General features: G+C 45.4%; 1 protein-coding gene across 1 annotated transcript in view; it reads left to right on the forward strand.

Moving 5' to 3' along the window:
• LOC126338929 (putative carbonic anhydrase 3) overlaps window positions 1–23,354 on the forward strand; it is a 406,570-nt gene that overhangs the window by 302,027 nt on the left and 81,189 nt on the right. The gene's annotated exons all lie outside the window — the stretch shown is intronic.

Consider the following 23,354-nt stretch of genomic DNA (forward strand, 5'->3'; position numbering starts at 1 on the left):
ATTAAGGAGCCACAACTTTCGAAACCTGGTCATGACTTACAGACTACTCACTGAACGCCCCCAATACCCTCAGATGATTTCCGCTGTTGATGGACTAGTAACGGCGCAGATAACTTGATCTCAGAGAGGCCGAAAATCTTAGATATACCTGCACAGGTTTCACAAGCTGCTGCATTTACAATGGCGTCCCCCAGAGTCTATGCAGGAATGGCTTCATCTCACGAAGTCCTGTCATACCCATTCTCATATCCCGGTGTCCTCTGAAGAGTGCCGCAGGCAGCGAGAATACTGCCAGGAAATCCACTTCAGTCTCGACAGACGCCTCATACATAAGATGTTTCACATGGCCCTACAGGAAGAAATTAAGCGGGGTGAAATTAGGTGAACGTGCTGACCACGAAACAAGGTCTCCTCTGCCTATCAGTTTTCAGGGAATGTCTGATTCAGCTGTTAAAGAACGTCTGTATAGAGTGAGATGATAGTCTATCGTGTTGCGACCACATCCATTGACGAATAACAGGTAAAACATGTTCCAGGCATCTGGGTAGTATGTCCCTGATAAACACTGTGTACACTGGTGCATTTAAGCAGAAAGGAAGAAGAAACGCTGGCCTTGGAGGCCGAGCGGTTCCAGGCGCTACACTCTGGAACCGCGCGACCGTTACGGTCGCAGGTTCGAATCCTGCCTCGGGTATGGATTTGTGTGATGTCCTTAGGTTAGTTAGGTTTAAGTAGTTCAAAGTTCTAGGGGACAGATGGCCTCTGATGTTAAGTCCCATAGTGCTCAGAGCCATCTGAAGAAGAAACTGTAAAGGAACGGCCCTAGTACGTAATTGTTGACTATAGCTAACCAAACGTTGACTAATGATTTGTGTTGATGTCTCTTCACAACTGCAGTGAGGGGATTCCCATCGGCCCAAACATGACTATTGCGACTATCTACCATTTCGTCTCTGGTGAAACAGCCTTCATCCGTGAAAAAAGAATATGCACAAAAGTGAGGGCCTACTGTAAAGCGCTGCGAGGACCATTGGCAGAACACGGCACAAGGTCCAAAGTCGGCAGAATTGAAAGCATGCACTTTCTGTGATTGATAGTTGTACAGCTGCATTTACCGCAGTATTCGCCAAATAGAACTGTGAAACATTCATTTCAAGTGCAACTGATCCTCATCCTCTCAAGCAAGAACTGTACCTTCTATGTCGGTAGTCCGTGTAGTTCGTCATCCTTCTCGGTCGTTGTACTGTGGTACCGATTGTCGTATTTCATTTAATCGTTGGAACAGTTTTGGAAACATTGAGAACCGGATGTCTTCTATATGGATATTTGGTCCTATACAACGTTTCCGCTTCTCTGCTGCAAAAAACAAAAAAAAAAAAAAAAGTTCAAATGGCTCTGAACACTATGGGACTTAACATCTGAGATCATCAGTCCCCTAGAACTTAGAACTACTTAAACCTAACTAACGTAAGGACATCACATACATCCATGCCTGAGGCAGGATTCGAACCTGCGACCGTAGCGGTCGCGCGGCTCCAGACTGTAGCGCCTAGAACCGCTCGGCCACCCCATCCGGCTCCTCTGCTGCTCCATTTGCTTGGCCACACACGAAAATCGTGTCTGCATGTTTCTTCTCCGGTACAATCCACTTGATTAGGGGTGATTGACGTTAGTGCTTCAGCTTGTAAAAACAAACTGCAGTCAACTACAATACAGACATTGTTCACTAGGACTGCTCATGTCAGTACACATTAAGCCATCTGCATTAGTTTAGCGAAGATATTATCTCGATCTCTGAACCTAACTGCCTGTCTCGATTGCCTACCCTATAATCCTAGCAATAACAGTACTGGTACACTGCGGTGACAAAAGTAATGGGATACCCCCTAATATCGTATCGGATGTCCTTTTGCAAGGTGTAGTGCAACAACTATACGTGCTATCGACTTAAAAAGTCATTGGAAGCCTTCTGCAGAGATATTAGCCAAGCTAGTTCTACAGTGATCCATAATTGCGAAATTGTTGCCGGTGCAGGATTTTGTGCACGAACCAATTTGTCGATTATGTTTCACAAATTTTCGATGGGATTCATGTCCGACGTTCTGGATGGCCAGATCAAAAAAATGGTTCAAATGGCTCTGAGCACTAAGGGACTTAACATCTGTGGTCATCAGTCCCCTAGAACTTAGAACTACTTAAATCTAACTAACCTAAGGATATCACACAACACCCAGTCATCACGAGTCATAGAAAATCCCTGGCCCCGCCGGGAATCGAACCCGGGCGTGGGAAGCGAGAACGCTACCACACGACCACGAGCTGTGGACGATGGCCAGATCATTCGGTTGAATTGTCCAGAATGTTCTTCAAGCCAATTGCGAACAATTATAGCCCGGTGACTTGGCGCATTGTCATCCATAAAACTTCCACACTCGCACCCTACCATCAGCTCTTACCAACTGGAATCGGGTCTTATCTGACCAAGCAACGGTTTTCCAGTGGCCTAGGATCCAACCGATGTGGTCACGAGCCCAGGAGAGGCGCTGCAGGCGGTGTGTTCTTAGCAAAGCCACTCATGGTGGTCCTCTACTGCCATACCCATTAACGCCAAATTTTGCCTCACTGACATAATGGATACGTTCGTCGTACGTCCCTCATTGATTTCTGTGGTTGTTTAACGCAGTGTTACTTGTCTGTTAGCGCTGACGGCACTACACAAACGCCGCGCACCCGTTCGTTAAGCAAATACCGTCGGCCACTGCGTTGTCCTTGGTGGCATTCTCGGCACACTCTTGTCACTGTGGATCTCGGAGTATTGAATTTCCTAACGATTTCCGAAATTGAATATCCCATGCGTGTAGGTCCAAGTATCATTCCGCGTTCAAAGTCTGTTAATTACTGATACCGACATGATTATTAGAATGGATACACCTAAGTAACTGCTTACAATAACTAATCATTATTCACGACAAACTGTTTCGACATTTATAGACATTGTCAAGTACGTGTAGGCTGATGCGACTTAGTGGATTATCTTGTAACTGTCACTGTTTTAATAAGATGGTCAATGACGTAAATACAGGGTGTGTTACGAAAGACGCCCGGGTGGGGTCCACGGGTAGCGCGGCGCGTTTGCCGGCTGTTGCCGCTACGTCTGCCGGTTGTTACTATGTGTAGTTCTCGGACACCAATACCTTGCGCGGCACCCCTACATTGTGCGACTGAGTGTACTGGTGATTTCTTTTGAGCTTTTTTGTCAGCTTTAATCCCTTCAAATATTGTTGCTAGACGTCAGTATTGCAACTGCGTTGAGTCCGGGACTTTCCCTGTCCGTACGTCGCTGTGCCCGGACCTCAGACAGAACGTATCTTCTACAATGTGCGACCGAGTATTCGGGTGTTTTGAGTTTCCTATCGATTTTCCATTCTGAATAGTATACACTAAGGGTAACGTGTGTTTCTTTTGTTGAACTATGCAAAAACAGAATCGTGTGTGGAATGTCGGCTTGAATTTGTACAAAAATATCCAAGTGTGCGTTTTCCCAATGATTCGACGGTACGCAGATTAGTGAAGAAATTTCAAGAGTAAATGATAATTAATCGAAACCCTCAGCTCCCGACAGGTGTTGTTGATATACCGGAAAGCGTGCAATGGATAAGTCTCTGCAGTCGCGCTATTCCTCTGTGTCCTCGGTGGCTCAGATGGCTAGAGTGTCTGCCATGTAAGCAGGAGATCCCGGGTTCATGTCCCAGTTGGAGCACACATTTTCAGCTGTCCCCATTGAGGTATATCAACAACACCTGTCGGCAACTGAGGGTTTCGAGTAATTATCATTTATTCTAGAGTAGCTGCACGTCATCAATGGTATCTGTTCTTTCGGGAACAGTTACTATCTTCATATAAATTTCAAGAGACTGGATCTGTGTTGCACAAACGAAGGCCTAGAGAACCTAGTGCTTCAGCCAAAAATAAATTAGACGAGGTAAGGGAAGAATTGCAAAGTAGGCAGAGAAAATCTCTGCGCCGTTTGGCACTTCAGGCTGGTGCGTCAAGAGCGTCTGCTCACAGACCTGTGCATACACTGAAATTGAAACCATAAATAATAAGCCGGCCGAAGTGGCCGAGTGGTTCTAGGTGCTACAGTCTGGAACCGCGCTATCGCTGCAGTCGCAGTTTCGAATCCTGCCTCGGGCATGGATGTGCGTGTTGTCCTTAGGTTAGTTAGGTTTAAGTAGTTGTAAGTTCTAGGGGACTGATGACCTCAGACGTTAAGTCCCATAGTGCTCAGAGGCATTTCTGAAGCATAGGTAATAACAGTAGCGCATCGGCTGAGGAAACAGCTAACGCCTAAAGAAATGATGTACTATTATTTCATGTAAGACGACACATCGCCAATGCTTCTATGACAGCAATATGATTTTTTTTTTTATGACAGGATAGTTGACTGGCCTCTTCCTTCTCCAGATCTAAATCCGTGTGATTTTTATCTTGGGGGAACATTAAAAGACAAGATGTATGCACCCAATCTTCAAACACTCCAAGCTGGAAGACAGAGTTCGGCTAGTCATTTCCCAGATTTCGGCAGCCGAAATTCGTAAAGTGTTTGCTAAAGTGTTCAGGAGAAGTCAGACTGCTCATACCATAGAGGAAAACCATTACGAGCACCTATCGTAAACAAAAATAGGCTTAGTTAATCAGATGGCAACGTTGTTTATGCTTAACTCAGGGGAAGGGCGGCCGGCGGTTGCGATGGCGGAGTCGGTGGCCTTGCCGCGCGACCCGTCCTTCGTGAGACACACTGTCTTAATTGCAGTGTGTCAGTAGTTTGACAGTTCCACTCTCACGATGTCGTCGCACCGTAATTAAACTTTATTTTCAATATATTTACATAATTTATCATCTTATTGAAACAGTGACAGTTATAAGACAGTCCACTAAAGACGTAACATGCACGTCACATCAGTCTAGACGGCGATAAATGCGGAAACAGCCCGTCGTGATATAAGTAGTGCAGCTATTTTGGTGCATCTGTCCTAATAATCATCTCGTTATCAGATATACAGTGAAGAGCCAAAGAAACTGATACAAGCCGGCCGCGATGGCCGTGCGGTTCTAGGCGCTGTAGTCCGGAACCGCGGGACTGCTACGGTCGCAGGTTCGAATCCTGCCTCGGGCATGGATGTGTGTGACGTTCTTAGGTTAGTTAGGTTTAAGTAGTTCTAAGTTCTAGGGGACTGATGACCTAACCTGTTAAGTCCCATAGTGCTCAGAGCCATTTTGAGCCAAACTGATACACCTGCCTAGTATCGCGTAGGGCCCCCGCGAGCACGCAGAAGTGTCGCAACACGACGTGTCATAGACTTGACTGATTTATGAAGTAGTGCTGGAGGCAACTGACACCATGAATCCTTCTGGGCTGTCCATAAATCCGTAAGAATACGGCGGGTTGGAGATCTCTTCAGCACGTTGCTAGGCATCCCAAATGGCCTCACTAATGTTCATGTCTGGAGAGTTTGGTGTTCAGCGAAAGTGTTTGAACTCAGTTCCTGACGCCACTCTGTAGCAATTCTGGACGTGTGGGATGTCGCATTGTCCTGCTGGAATTGCCCAAGTCCATGAGAAAGCACAATGGACATGAGCGGATGCAGGGTGATGCTTACGTACGTGCCACTTGTCTGAGTCGTATCAGGGCTCCCAGCTGCGTACGCCCCACACCACATAGAGCCTCCACCAGCTTGAAAGGACCCATGCTGAGATGCAGGATCCATGGGTCCATGATGTTGTCTCCATACCCGCCCACGTCCATCCGCTCGATATAATTTGAAACGAGACTCGTCGGACCAGGCAACATGTTTTCAGGCTCAACAGTCCAATGTCGGTGTTGACGGGTCCACGCGATTCGTAAAGGTTTGTGTCGTGCAGTCATCAGGGGTACACGAGCGGGCTTTCGGCTCGGAAAGCCCATATCGATGACGTTTCGTTGAATGGTTCGCTCGCTGACACTTGTTGATGGCCCAGCATTGAAATATCCAGCAGTTTACAAAAGGATTGCACTTCTGTCACGTTGAAGGCATCTCTTCAGTCGTCGCTGGCCCCGTTCTTGCAGGATCTTTATCCGGCCGCAGCGATGTCGGAGATCTGCTGTTTTACCGGATTCCTGATATTCACTGTACACTCGTGAAATGGTCGGAGGGGAAATCCCCACTTCATCGCTACCTTGGAAATGCTGTGTCCCATCGCTCGCGCGGCGACCATAACACCACTTTCAAAATTCCTTTAAACCTTGATAACCTATCGTTGTAGCATCAGTAACCGATCTAATAACTGTTCCAGGCACTTGTGGGCTTGTAGAGGCGTTGCAGATCGCAGCGCCGTATTCTCCCTCTTTACATATCTCAGTATTTGAATTCTTTGGCGCTTCAGTGTATATTATACTGCTAGCCCTAAAAGAGGAAGAAAATCTGTTAATTTCCGTCGAGCGGCCGTAATCACGTCGACAATCTTTTATATGAATCACTGAAATACTAATAACAGCTCCGCCAATGCACTGCCTACTAATGTACGCAATGCTAACACCATCTTTATATGTGCATATCGCTATCGCGTGACTTTTTTTCTCCACAGTGTACATGTATTCCATCGACAGAGGTATAAGAACGAGTTTCGCTTTTAACTTTCAACTCGTTTCCAGACCAGGTTCCCTTAACTCAGATTGATGCCTTTACTCTTCTCCATCACCCCTGGAAGTTTGTAACATCATACTCAACGGACGACACGTAACACAGACTTTGCCCCCTCTGCCGTGATGTAACCTTCACTCAGACGCTGCGCATTCACAGACGCGTGCGGTGTGTGCATACGGGAAGCGAGCAACAGCCATTGTCAATGCAGGGAGCGGTCGCCTTCCGCTTGCTATGCTCGCGTATCGGCAGGTCGTAAACTGTGCGAGCGACAGGAATGGTGCGAAAGCGCAGCCCCGCGCCGAATCTACATTAGGGCGTGACTGTCGCCTCAGCAAAATCTGTACTCGCCCCGCGTCGCCAGGGCGGAGCGGGTTCCGGTCGCCGAGACGACGCCAGGCACTTCCTCATTTAACTATCCGGTTACACGACGAGTCACGCTTCTAGTAATGGGCTCCTAATGCGAGCCTCATTGCATTTCGTGCCCTTGATACCGTAAGATCGATTCGTGTCAAGTTTTATAATGAAGGCGTGCAGTCTAACAAAATGAGGGTTCGCCATAAAGTATAACGTCAACAAAGAAAGTTACCTACAGTGGGTGAACAAAATGTTATGACCTGACGAAACTACAGTCGTCCGATATTAACGCTGGGTTCTTTGATTCCTCTGGGATCTGGCTGATTGGAACTACAACATTTGAAATTGATTGGCGACTCCATGGCGTGCTGTGTGCACCACGACCAAATAGTTGATAGAATTGGAAGGAAAATCAGGATTGGCCTTATTTTGTTGTTTTTATTGTCAGCAAAATCGATTTTCGGTCACTTAGTGCTCATCCAAAGTGCTGTAATACACATTTAAAATTGGTAGGCACTGCTATCAAGCTATAACCATAAGCTTAGAGTCCTTAGAAAATGTAGTCCATCAACAAAGGAGGTGGCTTACAAAACACTCGTTCGACCTATACTTGAGTATTGCTCATCAGTGTGGGATCCGTACCAGATCGGGTTTTGACAGAGGAGATAGATAAGATCCAAAGAAGAGCGGCGCGTTTCGTCACAGGGTTATTTGGTAACCGTGATAGCGTTACGAAGATGTTTAGCAAACTCAAGTGGCAGTCTCTGCAAGAGAGGCGCTCTGCATAGCGGTGTAGCTTGCTGTTCAGGTTTCGAGAGGGTGCGTTTCTGAATGAGGTATCAAATATATTGCTTCCCCCTACGTATACCTCCCGAAGAGATTGTAAAATTAGAGAGATTCGAGCGCGCAGGGAGGCTTTCCGACAGTCGTTTTTCCCGCGAACCATACGCAACTGGAACAGAAAAGGGAGGTAATGACAGTGGCACGTAAAGTGCCCTCCGTCACACACCGTTGGGTGGCTTGCGGAGTATAAATGTAGATGTAGATGTAGATCACATAAACTACTGCCAGTGGTGATTTTCCTTCCAATTCTATCCAACATTTGAAATATTAGTTCACTTTATTACAAGAATGATGAAAAGGTGTACTTAACTTTCTATAATCCATTGCCAGAAGAAGTATAGTACATTTACACCTCTCTTTGAACAGTAAAGCGTCACTTGATGCACACAATTGCAAACTCTTCTCTTGAAGTACATGTTAACCATTTACAGAAGTACAGTTTCAATTGAGACTTCACTAACTCTGATATTCTAACTAGAGGACGTTGACTGCTCTTCATCGTAGGTCTCATACTGAGGCAGAGTGAGTCAGTGCTAGGCTCTTTATCGACCTCCGTGCGATGGCGGATTGCAGCGATGCATCACTAATGTCTGTGGTATCGATGCACGTAGCCGATTTTGGTGTGGCACCGCGATCTTTGGACGATATCACAAAAAAAAGTAGAAACACCAAAAACACAACGCCTTACCATACCTAAGGCGGTGAAGGAAAGCCGTTGGCATTCAAAACAGCATCCTGGAATCTCGGTATTGATGGAGGTAGAAAGCGATCACGCACACTTTTGTCCAAAGTACACCACAAGTACTCAATACGATTGAGACCTAGTGACAGTTGTGGCCAAGATAGATGCGACACTTATCGTTATGCTCACAAAACCAGTCCTGGACAAAGCGAGCTGTTTGATCAGGGACCCTGTCGTCTTGGAATAAAGCTTCGCTATTGGGGAACAAAAATTGCATCATGGGATGGACCTCATGAACCAAAATGATTACGTAATACTAGACAGTAACGCGACTTTGCAGAGTAACCTTGAGCCAATTGAATACCATGATATATGCCGCGCAGGATTAGCCGAGAGGTCCAAGGCGCTGCAGTGATGGACTGTGCGGTTGATCCCGGCGGAGGTTCGAGTCCTCCCTCGGGCATGGGTGTGTGTGTGTGTGTTTGTCCTTAGGATAATTTAGGTTAAGTATTGTGTAAGCTTAGGGACTGATGACCTCAGCAGTTCAAATGGTTCAAATGGCTCTGAGCACTATGGGACTCAACTGCTGTGGTCACTAGTCCCCTAGAACTTAGAACTACTTAAACCTAACTAACCTAAGGACACCACACACAGCCATGTCCGAGGCAGGATTCGAACCTGCGACCGTAGCAGTCGCACGGTTCCGGACTGCGCGCCTAGAACCGCGAGACCACTGCGGCCGGCCCTCAGCAGTTAAGTCCCATAAGATTTCACACATCTGAACATTTTGAACAATGCCATGATATAGCTGCCCAAATCGTCCCCGAACCCCCACGAAGTTCAGTCTTCGGAAGTTAATTCGGCCAGAAGTTGGAAACAGAGTGCATGAAGACTCATGTGACCAGACGACTTTCTTTCATTGCTCCATCTCCCAGGGTTTAAGGCTTCGTCACCACGTTTTCCTGTTATGAGAAGTTTCCCTATTTCTGGGGCTCCCTTGATGTTGTTTTGCTGCACACAGGGTTCGCGAATGCGACATTTAGTCCTGCTGTGTGACTTTTGCAGCTGCCGTCTCCTTATTTTTCGTCACAATCCTCTTCAATGACCGTCCGTCACGAACAGTCAACACAAACTTTCGCCCTCTTTGCGGCGTAGTGGATGAAGTTTTTCCGCTTTCTGTGTATGCCGTATAGATCTTCGATATGGTGGCTCATGAAACGCCAAACGCGTCGACTCACTTGGTTGCGTAAGCACCCACCAAACGACCACCAACTATTTGACCAAGTTCGAATTCACTTAGTTCCGATATAGTGCATTCACAATTCAACACAACACTGTTCTGACCACGACTGACGCCTTCAGTATATTGAGGACATTGCACAGGTGTCGTCAGTGGTCAAATACAGGGTGTCCGTATAGTCTTTCCCTGATTACATAAATCCTCAGGCTAGAAGTAAGCTACAAATATGAAACTGGTGTCTAATTGTTTACAAACTATCAATTTTTTTCAAACATCAGTAAACGTCCACATGAGCACCCTTGGTTGCACGTAGCACATCTAGGCGATATTCAGTTTCCGTCGACACATTAGCCAACATCAGTGGAGGGATCGATTCGACGACTGTGGTTATCCGTTGCCGCAGGGTTTCAAGGTCTGGTACACGTGTTCGGTAGACCTCGTCCTTCACAAAACCCGATAAAAAAAAGTCTAATGGGGTTATGTCAGGAGAGCGTGGAGGCCAAACCGTTGGCCCATCACGACCAATCCATCGCCCAGGAAAGGTCATATCGAGATAGGCACGGACGTCCAAACCCCAACGAGGCGGTGCACCGTCTTGCAGAAACAAGACATAGGGGTGATACTGAAGCAGCTGAGGAACAGCATACAGTTGCAACATGTCCAGATACACTGCAGATGTGATGGTAGCCTCAGCGAAGAAGAATGGCCCGATAATTCGATCGTGCAATAGCGCGCACCAAACTTTCACCTCTGGTGCTCTCTATGACCTCGCCAGGGAGTTGTGAACCCCAAATGTGCACATTATGACGATTGACTACTCCACTGACAAAAAAGGTCGCTTCGTCGGAAAATGCAATTCGTCTGAGATAACCATCATCGTCCTCAATACGTGGTAGCATTTCGACCGCAAAATCATATCGACGTGTACTGTTATTGGGCAACAGGGCCTGAACGACTTGCACCTTGTATGCACGAAACAATAAACGTGTGTGTAAAATGTCATGGAGAGAGCTTTTTGGCATCTGTAATTCACGTGAGGCCCTGCGCGCCGATTTCTTCGGACATCGCAGAAAAGACTGCCTTACAGCTTCCACCTGTCTGCTGAGGTTCTTGGTCGACCAGACCTCCGAAGGTCATCAACCGATCCTGTGTTCTTGAACTTCTCATATCAGGCTTTAATGCTCTTGACATTAGGTGGATTCCTTCCAAATGTTGTCTGGAAGTGTCTCTGCAGGTGGATTCCTTCCAAATGTTGTCTGGAAGTGTCTCTGCACTGGGGTTGGTGATCGTGTCTCATGGTATTACAGGAGACACTGTGCCTTCTCCTGATTGGTTAATTTGGCTTCTTGGGTACTCCACGTCATCCACTACTTACGTACTGCGAACCTAAAACAGAAAAAAACTTTGATAGTTGTAAACAATTCGACACAAGTTTCATATTTGTATCTTACTTCTAGCCTGAGTTATCAATTTATGTAATCAGGGAAAGTCTTTTCGGACGCCCTGTACAACAGTACAACCTGCAGGCTTGGCTAGCATCTGCATTTGCGTTCAAGCATGCATTTACAGCGCTGTGTCCGTAAGTATGTCCAGTCCCTGTAACTATTCGTTCGTTCAACTGTAGCCTTAGTACACACTGAAAATCCTGCGTCAAAGTACACATCACGCCGCTGGTGATCCTGAACAAAATGGTGCAACCTACTGATGAAATTGAGAATCGTCCAGTATTGCGGGAACAACGCTGCAATAATCCATGCTGTTGATGTGAACACCTTTGATACTGCCGCTACTTCTACTGCCAGTGCCAAGCCGACAGAAGTGTGCTGATTGTTGAAACAGCGACTGACAGCTTGGCCGGTCAGCAGCGCCTTGTGAAGGCCCCATTAGAAGCAATGTACCGCCAGCGGTGGCCCAGTGCGGCGACTACTATGGGAAACTTGGTTTGGGGGATGATGGACGGTAGGGTGGGAGAGTAAAAGGTGCGAGCGAGTACGCAGTTGGGTTAAGCGGTCGTTCGGATAATCTACGCTCTACTGTAAGTAGTGTAGGGTTTCGGTATCAGCATGGGCGGTAACAGTTCATCAGAGCTGTCCCGCACAAAACCTACACTGAAATGGCAAAAGTCATGGGATACCTCCTAATATCGTGTCTGACCTCCTTTTGCCCGGCGTAGTCCAGCAACTCTACATGCCACAGACTCAAGTCGTTGGAAGTCCCCTGCAAAAATACTGAGCCATGCTGCCTCTATAGCCGTCCACAATTGCGAAACTGTTGCTGTGCAGGTTTTTGTGCAAGAACTGACGTCTATATTATGTCCCATGAATGTTCTATGCGATTCATGTCATGCGATCTGGGGGGGCGGAGTCATTCGCTCGAATTGTCCAGAACTGTCTTGAAACCAACCGCGAACAGTTGTTGCCTGGTGACATGGCGCATTCCATCGTTGTTGAGAACATGAAGTCCAGGTGTGGTGTGCGTACTGTAAGACCTTCGGTACACACACCACCAGATTATTTGACTTGTCGCTATAACGAAGTAGGCGAGTGTCAGCAATATGTCTCGTGGTCTTATCGTGGCGGGTTTTATCTTCTGCCGTTAGGTCTGGCGCTATACGGTATCTGTATGACATCCGGACTGTCATTTCACAAGCCATGACGTGAGTGAACACTATGGTTATCGAGCACAGAGATTGTGCGCTGTTGGTAATACGGTTTTATGTGAACAGCAGCAATTACGGAGCTGCACTGAAAGAGGATTGCCCACTGAAAGGTCTGAGGAGAGGCCCGATCTCATTAAATGGTTTAAAGAGATGATAATGACATTCGAAAACATTTGTGAGCTTGGTGTGGTACCTAGGAGAGGAAGTATGAAATAAAAAATATCAGGAAAACGTTTGGTGTTTCTGTTCATGGTTTCAAGCATCATTCAAAGGCACGTAGAACGTTTCTCTGGTCTACTTATTTCTTTTACACAAATCATTTCATGAAATATTTGACTGATTTCTTCCATTTTTGAATTTCAAGCTTTATTCAAAAAGCATGATTTTACTGACTCCTCGTTTGCCTTCCTAAGGTACTTGATTCGAAGGAAGCCTTTTCGACATTTAAATACTGCACCAATGTATCTTTTTATGTGCAAAATAACTAGGTCTTGAACAGATGACATTTTGACACTTCATTTACAGCAGCTTTTCATGAAATATTTCAATTTTTCCTCAGCTTATTAAGTTTTCGTTCATTACCCTGATTACTTTCAAGCGTTTACAAAAACATATCGAGTGTTAATCATATGATAAAGTAGTCCTTTCTGCGTGTTGTCATTTCCAAAATTCGTCGTCTCGATATCTTGAACCTTTTATGAGAACGACGGTTTTTACGACCACTTGATTCCCGAAACTCAGAAAAGGTTCGGACCCGCCGCGAGCGACTCGTCCGCGGATATAACAATCAATGTCTCAAGAATGAAAAGAGATATTGTGCTGTGCGTACTGTAAGACCTTCGGTACACACCCATCAGATTATTTGTCTTGTCGCTCTAACGAAGTAGGCGATTGTCAGCAATATGTCTCGTGGTCTTATCGTGGCGGGTTTTATCTTCTGCCGTTAGGTCAGACGATAGAAATGCCACTTGCACGCTTAGAGTAGCAGATTGACGGTGACCAACTTTAAACGGAACTTGATTAACTTTCACACACATTTATTAAAACAATAAATATCATACATATTACGTAACTTGATTCTGGATCCTGTTTACAATTGACAATCTGAAGTTCCTTTGGTCTTGGTACGTTAATCTTATTCTAAAATATCTCTGATACTTGACAAAGTGTCTATTCATTTATCTTCATGGCTATGTACAGGAATATGGTAATCGTATTAGGTGCAGACTGTAACTTAACCATAGACTGGTAAAGACTGATGCAGACTGACTAATCGGAGGTCTGTACACTCGTTATAATACCTCGCGCGTTCAGGTATCGCTGCGCGAGTGTGATCCGCGAGGAGAAAAGGTTCTACGTTAGCAGCAATCTCATTGGCTGCGCTACATATTAATACGCGGATCGGCGGAAGCAGAATTTGGTCCGTCTTTATGGCAGCGACATCTCTTAGAGCGGAGACGGATGAGCGCTGCGCCTGCGCTGTTGTGCTTAGCGGGGCGCGCTCAAGTGGGAAAATTGTGTGCGCGCTGACTACGCGGGACTATGTACACAACACCATGAATAGCTGGAAATGGTCTCCAAGTAGCCATTTCCAGTCAATGATCGGTTTAGTTGGACCCACACCATTATGGAGCCACCACTGGCTTGCACAGTGCCTTGTTGACAACTTGGGCCAATGTCTTCGTGGGGTCTGCGACACACTCGAACCCTACCATCAGCTCTTACCTACTGGAACCGGGAGTCATCTGACCATGACCAGGCCACGGTTTTCCAGTCGCCTGGGGGCCAACCGAAATGGTCACGAGCCCTGGAGAGGCGATGCAAGCGATGTCGTCGTGTTAGCAAAGGCACCCATCGGCCGTCTGTTGCCATAGCCCATTAACACCAGATTTCTCCACACTGTTCTGTCGTACGTCGAACATTGATTTCTGCAGTTATTTCAAGCAGTGGTTCGTGTCTGTTAGCACTGACAACGCTCCGCAAATGCCGCTGCTCTCGGTCTTTAAGTGAAGGCCGTCGGGCACTGCGTTGTCCGAGGTGAGAGGTAATGCCCGAAATTTGGTATTCTCCGCACACTCTTGTCACTGTGGATCTCGGAACATTGAATTACCTAACAGTTTCCAAACTGGAATGTCCCCATCCGTCTCGTTCTAACTACTACAGGGTGTTTATAAAAAATATCGGGTTTTTAACCCTTTATAATATTTATTACATTAAACTCAGTTATAAATGACATGTCAAATGAAAGAACAACTCAACCAGTTTTACCAAGAACTTTATAAATGTTGAATGTGAGCACCATTTGTCACACGGCATACATCAAGTCTATAGCCCAAGCGCTGGACACGCCGCAAGGAGCCCAATGACAGGACTTGCTTTGCATGGCCTCCACGTTCACCCAACCTAAGGCCATGCGATTTTTTTCCTTTGGGGCTTCATCGAGGATCGTGTGTACGGATTGAAGCGGCTGTTGCTACAATCACTGAAGACACACTTATCAACGTTTCGGAAGAAATCGGCTATAGACTTTATGTGTGCCGTGTGACAAATGGTGCTCACATTGAACATTTATAAGGTCCGTGGTAAAACTGAGTTGCTCTTTCATTTGACATATCATTTATAACTGTAAGTTTAATATAATATATATTATAAAGCGTTAAAACCCCGATATTCATTTATAAACACCCTGTATTTCGCGTTGATAATCTGTCAGCTCCAGTCACGCGTTCATAATCACCTCATAAAACTTTTAATATGAATGAGTTGAGAACAAATGACAGTTCCGCCACTTCACTACTGTTTTATACCGTGTGCACGCGATACTACCGCCATCTGTATATGTGCATACAGGTATCCCACGATTTTTCTCAGCTCAGTGTATGGTCTCAACTAAGGATAGTGTTAGAGGCTTTAGATATAATTTCTAAAATCGAAACTAAAAGCGAATTCTTGAATCACGTTTTGACAGCTGATTGATTAATAATTTCGTGTGTCTCAAACGCTTGGTGCAAGTGTTTTAATACCAGTTAAAATATTTCGATTCGTATCGATTCAGTTACCCCCATCAATTACACAAGCACGTGGAGTAGTCATAAAGTTTTCAATATCTTCTAGAAAAAATGAATCTGTCACCATGAAAATTAGTGACAGTGTTAATATTGCTCTATATATTCACTCCTCAACGTGACGTGCTTTTTCCAACGATGAATGGCTAGGCGAAGAAGGCCTTGGTTGTGGAATTACCTCGTTGTCATTCTAGAAATGCCTCTCAAGCATTGGTTTGGTCACCCGGGGAAAGATGATGAAGTCACTGGGAACTGTGTGGGGAGAATATGGGAGTGAGGCGAAATCTGTAGTCCAGAGAAGCAGCCTGTGTGAATGTCTCCCTTGCAGAATGAGCTGGGGTGTTGTCATGTGTAGCTTAACGCCTATATGTGGGCGTATTGGTGTGAGCTTGAGCAGTGTATCGCAGCGCAGCTCACAGCAGACGAGGGCAGGATGTTGTCACTGTATTAATTCAACAAAGCCAGCGCAGTGTTGCGAGGCAGGTTAGCTTAATGAAACAGCAAACGCAGCGCTAGCGCACAGATTCGTGCAGCAAGAGGCACGGCAGATTTCCAAACTGACAGTTGCAGTGGTGTTTGAGGATACGTTAAAGGCAGTGGCAAATACGCACAATAGGCGTGCCTTTGCCAGCAGCACTGCCGTCTCCTGCCCCGTGCACACCAGCCGTTTTCAGCCACCACGGTTCAGCGTTGCGGGCATCCGCCACCGTAACGCCACCAGATGGCGCCAGAGTCCACAGCTGCGCCGAGTTCGCACACCGCTGGCACAGTAACCGTGCAGCCAGTTTACGTAACTATAATCCGTTCATCGTAAGAATAAACCTGATGTAAACAAACACAAACGCGATGATTGGTCAGAAGCCGTAGTACAAGCACACTGGTGTTGTTAGCTCATGGAAGTAGGTGCTACTTATGTATTAGATATCTTATAATGAGTTACGTTAATTGAAACTTTAAGATATTCAAATGTATTAATAGCCATCAAACTTTATCGTTAAATTTCAAAAACCGTGTACAATCACAGCCTGTGCAGCGTTGTGCTCCGATTGTCGTGCTGTTAATGCGCAGTATGAAAATGGCTGAGGCTGCTTTCCGTTCCGTAGTGAAACGCGCGTGTGGAACACGGTTAAAAAGTGCCGAGGAACACTCTGTTCTTAACGTTTTTCATAAATTTACGGAAATAATCGACTTTTAATGTTTTTCCAGTGTGTGTCGTTGCAGTTGATAAACAAGAATGAGGACAAACTGTAGCGCAGCCGTAGCGTAATGGAATGTAGCATAAAAGCGGTTATCCCTCCAGCAACATTCTTTTCTCGTTCAATTTGAAATACCTACATCTCGTAATTATAAAACTCTTCATAATTTTTTATGAATAATGCACGTCTTCTTGTTTCTAATTACATATTGGACGCGAAATTCCTGTTGCCATTTCAAATACAAATTCTTAATTATACATGTTTTATGAATGACTGTTCATAAAAGTTGTCAAATTAAGAAAACATAACAATTTATTTTTTAAGGCAAAAATGAGAAATCAAATCCTGTTTATTTGCACCATGTCCATTGTTTTATGCCACAGAGGTAGATAAGTATCGTAGAAATATGAAAAACAAATCATTTTCATAGCATCGAGCACATCACACAAATGCTGCATTTTTACATTTGCTACTGTACTATTACAATATGAACCCAGCAGAACTGATCTGGAGCCAAGCTGCGGGATTTGGCCCCAGAAGTAACAACACTGTTAAGCTGCCAGACGTACTGGAACTAAAGCACACACTTTTTCACCCATCACTGCCGAACGGTGGCGGGATACCGAGCGGCTCGTTATCAAGGTAGCAGGCAACACTACCAGAACTGAACTGTATTTCCCGGATCCAGATAAGGAAGGAGCTGTAAGATTATCAAACGACTGTCATCTTCAGGTCTGTAAGAAAGTGCATTTACACGCAATGTCTCATAAGTTAGGATGTGACATTTGTTATAAAAGTTTTACTTTGGTATTATAAAAACCGGAAGTGGTCCTGTAGATTTATATATCTTCAACCTCATTTTGTCTTAAAACATTCATTTTACGCTGAACCTCGCGTGTATAAAACTGAGCACATTAGAATCGTTTCTAATCGCCAAAATATTTAAAAACGTAAAGCACCTTTTTTTTCAGTATACCCATTGTGGATGACGAAGTGCGAATGTGATTGGCGATTTATCTGGCAATAAATACGCAACCAATCGCTTTTTTACGATTTGTTCAACCATGACCATGTTTTCGAGCCACTGCATGCTCATCATCAGATGGAAGTGTTACAAGAACGTTATGTTGTGCACAAAATGTAGCTAGATGCAATGCTGATGCTGCTGGCGGGAATGACGGAAATTTAGTAATCGGTGATGAAACATTCACGAATCCGAAAGTTTATTATGTCTTAGGTACTTACAGTGCATTGCCTTGTAGTATCCATATCAGATCACTTTTTATAACGTACATTATTAAGCTATGTACACAAATATACACACTATTTAGCTACACTTGGTTTTATACTCATTCACAGAAATTAAACCCTCTACATTTTTACAAAGATTTAGTTTCGCTCAACAATGACCATCGTCAGACCTAAGAACAAGTTTGACGTAAAATTTTTCCAGTGTCAGTAATCATTGTAATCAAATATGACAACATTTCTATACCTGATTAAACGCAGTATACTACATAGTTCGTATCATTGCGTGTAAAGAAGGTATAGTCACATTAATTATCAGTATTCATCCCAAAATTACAAGTTTTGAGTGCCATGGACATCATTACACCATACATGTTGCCACTTTAAGGTACCGAAGTATACTGTAGTGCAGCGGCGAGTTATGTGCCTGCTTTGTGGTATGCTAGATTTCACTGTTGCACGTTATTTCACATAACTTCAACAAAAATATTCATTGTAATTAAATCTACAAAATGTTCCCCGCAGAATTTAGCGCAAATAGATCTCAAAACGCAGATGACTGTGTGTATATATTATCTAATAAAATGTAATGAGGAAGGAAGGTTTATTAAATTCGCACTATATTACAAATTTACTCAGCAACATTGTACACTGTAGTCTATAATCAAAGCAAAATCTGCTGCTCGTTAATAAGGCAGAATACTTTTTCTTTTCCTCAAGTGCATACACCGCTCCCGCACAATCCATCTATCAAATATGATCCGACAAATCGGCCCACAGCCACTTGCAAAGAGATCAACAGATGTCGCTGAACATAATCAGCACTGTTTGTCCCACATAATCAGTAAAACAGGTACAATGCAATGATCAAAAAACAGGTCTGCGGCTCACCAGTAACAGCAGATAGATTGCGTGGGCCCTTGTGTGTGCTTAAAGCAAAAATGGTACTTATTTTGCTTTATTAACGATCTGCAGATTTTGTTTTAATGAGCTATTGCATTGTACAATGATGCTGACTATTTTGTAGCATAGTTAGCTTAATTTTAATAAAGCCTTCTTCCTCTTTATAATTTATTACATAATACATCAAAAATAATTAACGTAGAGTATTGAAATTTCGCGAATACATTTGTCTAGGTGACATATTTAAGTGATTAACATTGCAAGATAATAGGTTAATGTAAGCGTGAGAGCCCTTGTAAATGTGAAATGCTGGTACTTAATAATTGTTATTATCGTCAGAATGTTCAGTGCAAGCATGCAAACATAAAAAAATCACTACGTGTTCAGGCCACGAGTGGCCTACCGGGACCATCCGATCGCCGTGTCATCCTCAGAGGGGGAAGCGGATAGGAGGGGCGTGGGTTCAATACACCGCTCTCCCGGTCGTTATGATGGTATTCTTGACCGAAGCCGCTACTATTCGGTCGAGTAGCTCCTCAATTGGCATCACGAGGCTGAGTGCACCCCAAAAAATGGCAAGAGCGCATGTCGGCCTGGATGGTCACCCATCCAAGTGCCGACCACACCCGACAGCGCTTAACTTCGGTGGTCCCACGGGAACCGGTGTAACCACTGCGGCAAGCATGCAAACATGCGTACATTGTATTGCATAGGTGCCGGATGTCAGTTTGTGGGATTGAGTTCCATGCCTGTCTCGCCTGTTGGTCAATACGTGGGCGGTTAATGCTGTTTATGGATGAAGCTGTGGCTGATCCCGGCGGAGGTTCGAGTCCTCCCTCGGGCATGGGCGTGTGTGTTTGTCCTTAGGATAATTTAGGTTAAGTAGTGTGTAAGCTTAGGGACTGATGACCTTAGCAGTTAAGTCCCATAAGATTTCACACACAGTTTAACATCTGACGGTGCCCAATATGTGCTCGACTGGAGACAGATCTGGTGATCGAGCCGGCCAAGGCAACAAGTCGACATTCTGTAGAGAATGCTGGGTTACAACAGCGGCATGTACGCGGTCGTTAGTCTGTTGGAAACCACCCCCTGGAATTCTGTTCATGAATGGCAGCACAACAGGTTGGCGTATAGATTTGCAGTGAGGTTACACTCCACAACCACGAGAGAGTTCCTGCTGTCTCTCGAAATCGCACCCGAGATCATACTCCAGGTGTAGGTCCAGTGTGTCCGGCACGCAGACGTGTTGATTGCAAGCCCTCAACTGGCCTCCTCCTAGCCAACAAACAGCCATCACTGGCAACGAGGAAGACCCAGCTTTCATCAGAAAACACAACAGACCTCTACCATGACCTCCAATGAGCTCCCGCTTGACACCACTGAAGTTACAAATACCGGTGGGCTGGGGACAGTAGAAAGCACGGTACATTGCGTCTGTTGTGTCACTGCAGTGCTCATATTGCTGTTGCAGCCGGCCGCGGTGGTCTCACGGTTCTAGGCGCGCAGTCCGGAACCGTGCGACTGATACGGTCGCAGGTTCGAATCCTGCCTCGGGCATGGATGTGTGTGATGTCCTTAGGTTAGTTAGGTTTAAGTAGTTCTAAGTTCTAGGGGACTAATGACCACAGCAGTTGAGTCCCATAGTGCTCAGAGCCATTTTTTGCTGTTGCAGAAGCTGTACGAAGCGCCAGAGCCATACGCCGAACACAATGGTCGTCCCTTCTCGGTAGTGCCACGTGACCGTCCGGTGCCCGGTCTTCTTGCGATCGCAGAAAAAAAAAAAGTTGAAGTGTGTGTGGAATCTTATGGGACTTAACTGCTAAGGTCATCAGTCCCTAAGTTTGCACACTACTTAACCTAAATTACCCTAAGGACAAACACACACACACATGCCCAAGGGAGGACTCGAACCTCCGCCGGGATCAGCCTCACAGTCCATGACTGCAGCGCCCCAGACCGTTCGGCTAATCCCGCGCGCCTTGCAATCGCACATTCTCGTGACCATCGCTGCGGCAATCGTTTACGGTGGCTACATTCCTTCCACTCTTTCTGCAGTATCACAGAAGGAACATCCAGCTTCTCGGAACCCCGTAACACGACCTCGTTCAAACTCAGTGAGGCGTTGATAACGGTGTCTTTGTCAGTTTAAAGGCATTCTTGACTAACATCAGCTCACCACCTCCAACCTCAAAGGTAACTAACGCTCAGGTCCATTACAGCGCGTATTTATAGCAAAGCTGTTTTGAATACTCATAGTGGCGCTACTAGCGCCACCCTTGGTCTTCTGGCGCGAAATATGAGTAGACATCATCTTTCAGATGTAGAAATACGCCTACTAAATTTTCCTGTATGTCGGACAGCTCCTTCTTGGTGGTGCGATTTTTTCCCGTCAGTGTATATAAACACAGGCATCTGTGTTTTGAGATCTATTTGCGCTAAATTCTGTGGGAAAGATTTTCTACATTTAATCAAAAAGAATATTTCTGTAGAAGTTACGTGAACTGACTTCCGACGCGTGCCAGAATGCGGGCACGTCACTCATCGCTGCACGCCAGTATACTTCGTTTCCTTAACGCGTCGCCGGCCAGGGTGGCCGAGCGGTTCTAGGCGCTATAGTCTGGAACCGCGAGACCGCTACGGCCGCAGGTTCGAATCCTGCCTCGGGCATGGATGTGTGTGATGTCCTTAGGTTAGTCAGGTTTAAGTAGTTCTAAGTTCTAGGGGACGACCTCAGAAGTTAAGTCCCATAGTGCTCAGAACCATTTGAATTTGAACCTTAACGCTGGTCGAGCGGTTCTAGGCACTACATCCTGGAACCGCGCGACCGCTACAGTCGCAGGTTCGAATCCTGCCTCGGGCATGGCTGTGTGTGATGTCCTCAGGTTAGTTAGTTTTAAGTAGTTCTAAGTTCCAGGGGACTGATGACTTCTGATCTTAAGTCCCATAGTGCTCAGAGCCATTTGAATTTGAACCTTAACGCGTCAACATGTATGACGTAAGGATGTCCATGCTACTCAACATGTGTAAATCTGTGACGAAGCTTGTGTGGCTAATTAATTTGACTATCATCTGTAGGGTTGGCGAGAAGGCCCCGTACCCACTAGTGTCGAAGGCTAATTGATTTGGCTTGGAAATTTGTGTAAGGTCTAATGGGGCCAACATGCTGAGATTATCGGTCCCTAATCCTACACACTACGTAATCTAACTTAAACTAACTTATGCTATGGGCAACACACACACCCGTGCCCGAGGGAGGACTCGAACCTCCAACGGGGTGAGCCGCAAGAACCGTCAGAAGGCGCCTTTGTCCGCGCGTCTACCCCGCGCGGCTGATTTGATTTGTTTTAACACAAGTACTTACTTACATATTTAGTACCCAGTATATCAGTATGTTCCAGTTCATGCACTAAACACATATCCATACGTCTCCATGTTATTCTTTACATATTTTTAGCGCATTCGGTGTTATAGTGAGAAATGCATCCTCAACAGCATTACACAGTTCTTCCGTTGTAGCGTAACGATGTGCAGATACATGCGTCTTATGACGAGTTGTCGGGTGTGGTGGGTGTGGTGAGGCCAGGACTTGTTGATGAGAATTTCTGGGGAGCTGGTGTTGCTGATGAATCGTGACCTATCCTCCGTCATGGAAAGTATTCATTTAGAAACTCGGACACTGCAAGAGAGTAGTGAAGAGGCGCTCCTTCGTGCTGCAATGATATGCGTTCTTTTAGGCCCCTTTCCTCAAGCTGAGGTATTGAATCACGTTTGTAGCTTGTGTAAATAATTTGTGCCATTCACAGTCCCTTCAAAAATTGCAGTCTAAGGAGACGTCGTGATGGCATCGCTGGCAATTATTACGCGAGGGGGTTCCTTTCTAACTCGACTGTGTAATGAGGATTCTCTTTGGTCCAAACGGCAATATTTCCAGCACTTGGCGGCCATAAATGGCACATTCGTTTGAAAACATAACCCTGCCGCTGTTTATTGCATTTGGAAATTGAGTTAACGAAGCACGGCATGGTAAGACGGCCTCATTCCGGTCTGTGTCCGACAACTCGTTTACAGATCTCGTTCGAAGAGGTCTGACATTGAGATCTTTTTTATGTGATCTCATATGATTGTCCTCGGTATATCGAGTTCTGAGATACTTTCACTTGTCGATGTCGTAGGAGGATGTTCAATGGAAGCAGAGACTCTGGTACAAATTTCTTCTTGTGTCTTCTTCACTCCACCGCGAGGTCTGTCTTTAACGCTGCTAAAAGCAAAAGCACGTCTTTTACAGTCCTAAACTGAAGCCTTTCGCGGTGGTGCCTTATTAGATCGTTCCTGCAGTGCACCCATAATCTGTCTCATCGTCTGCGCTGTGTGTTGTTGTTGTTCGAGCATCCACACACTTCTAAATTCAAAAATGGTTCAAATGGCTCTAAGCACTATGGGACTTAACATCTGAGGTCATCAGTCCCCTAGATTTAGAA

This window comes from Schistocerca gregaria, chromosome 1, assembly GCF_023897955.1.
Source record: "Schistocerca gregaria isolate iqSchGreg1 chromosome 1, iqSchGreg1.2, whole genome shotgun sequence".
Classification (NCBI taxonomy): Eukaryota; Metazoa; Arthropoda; class Insecta; order Orthoptera; family Acrididae; genus Schistocerca; species Schistocerca gregaria.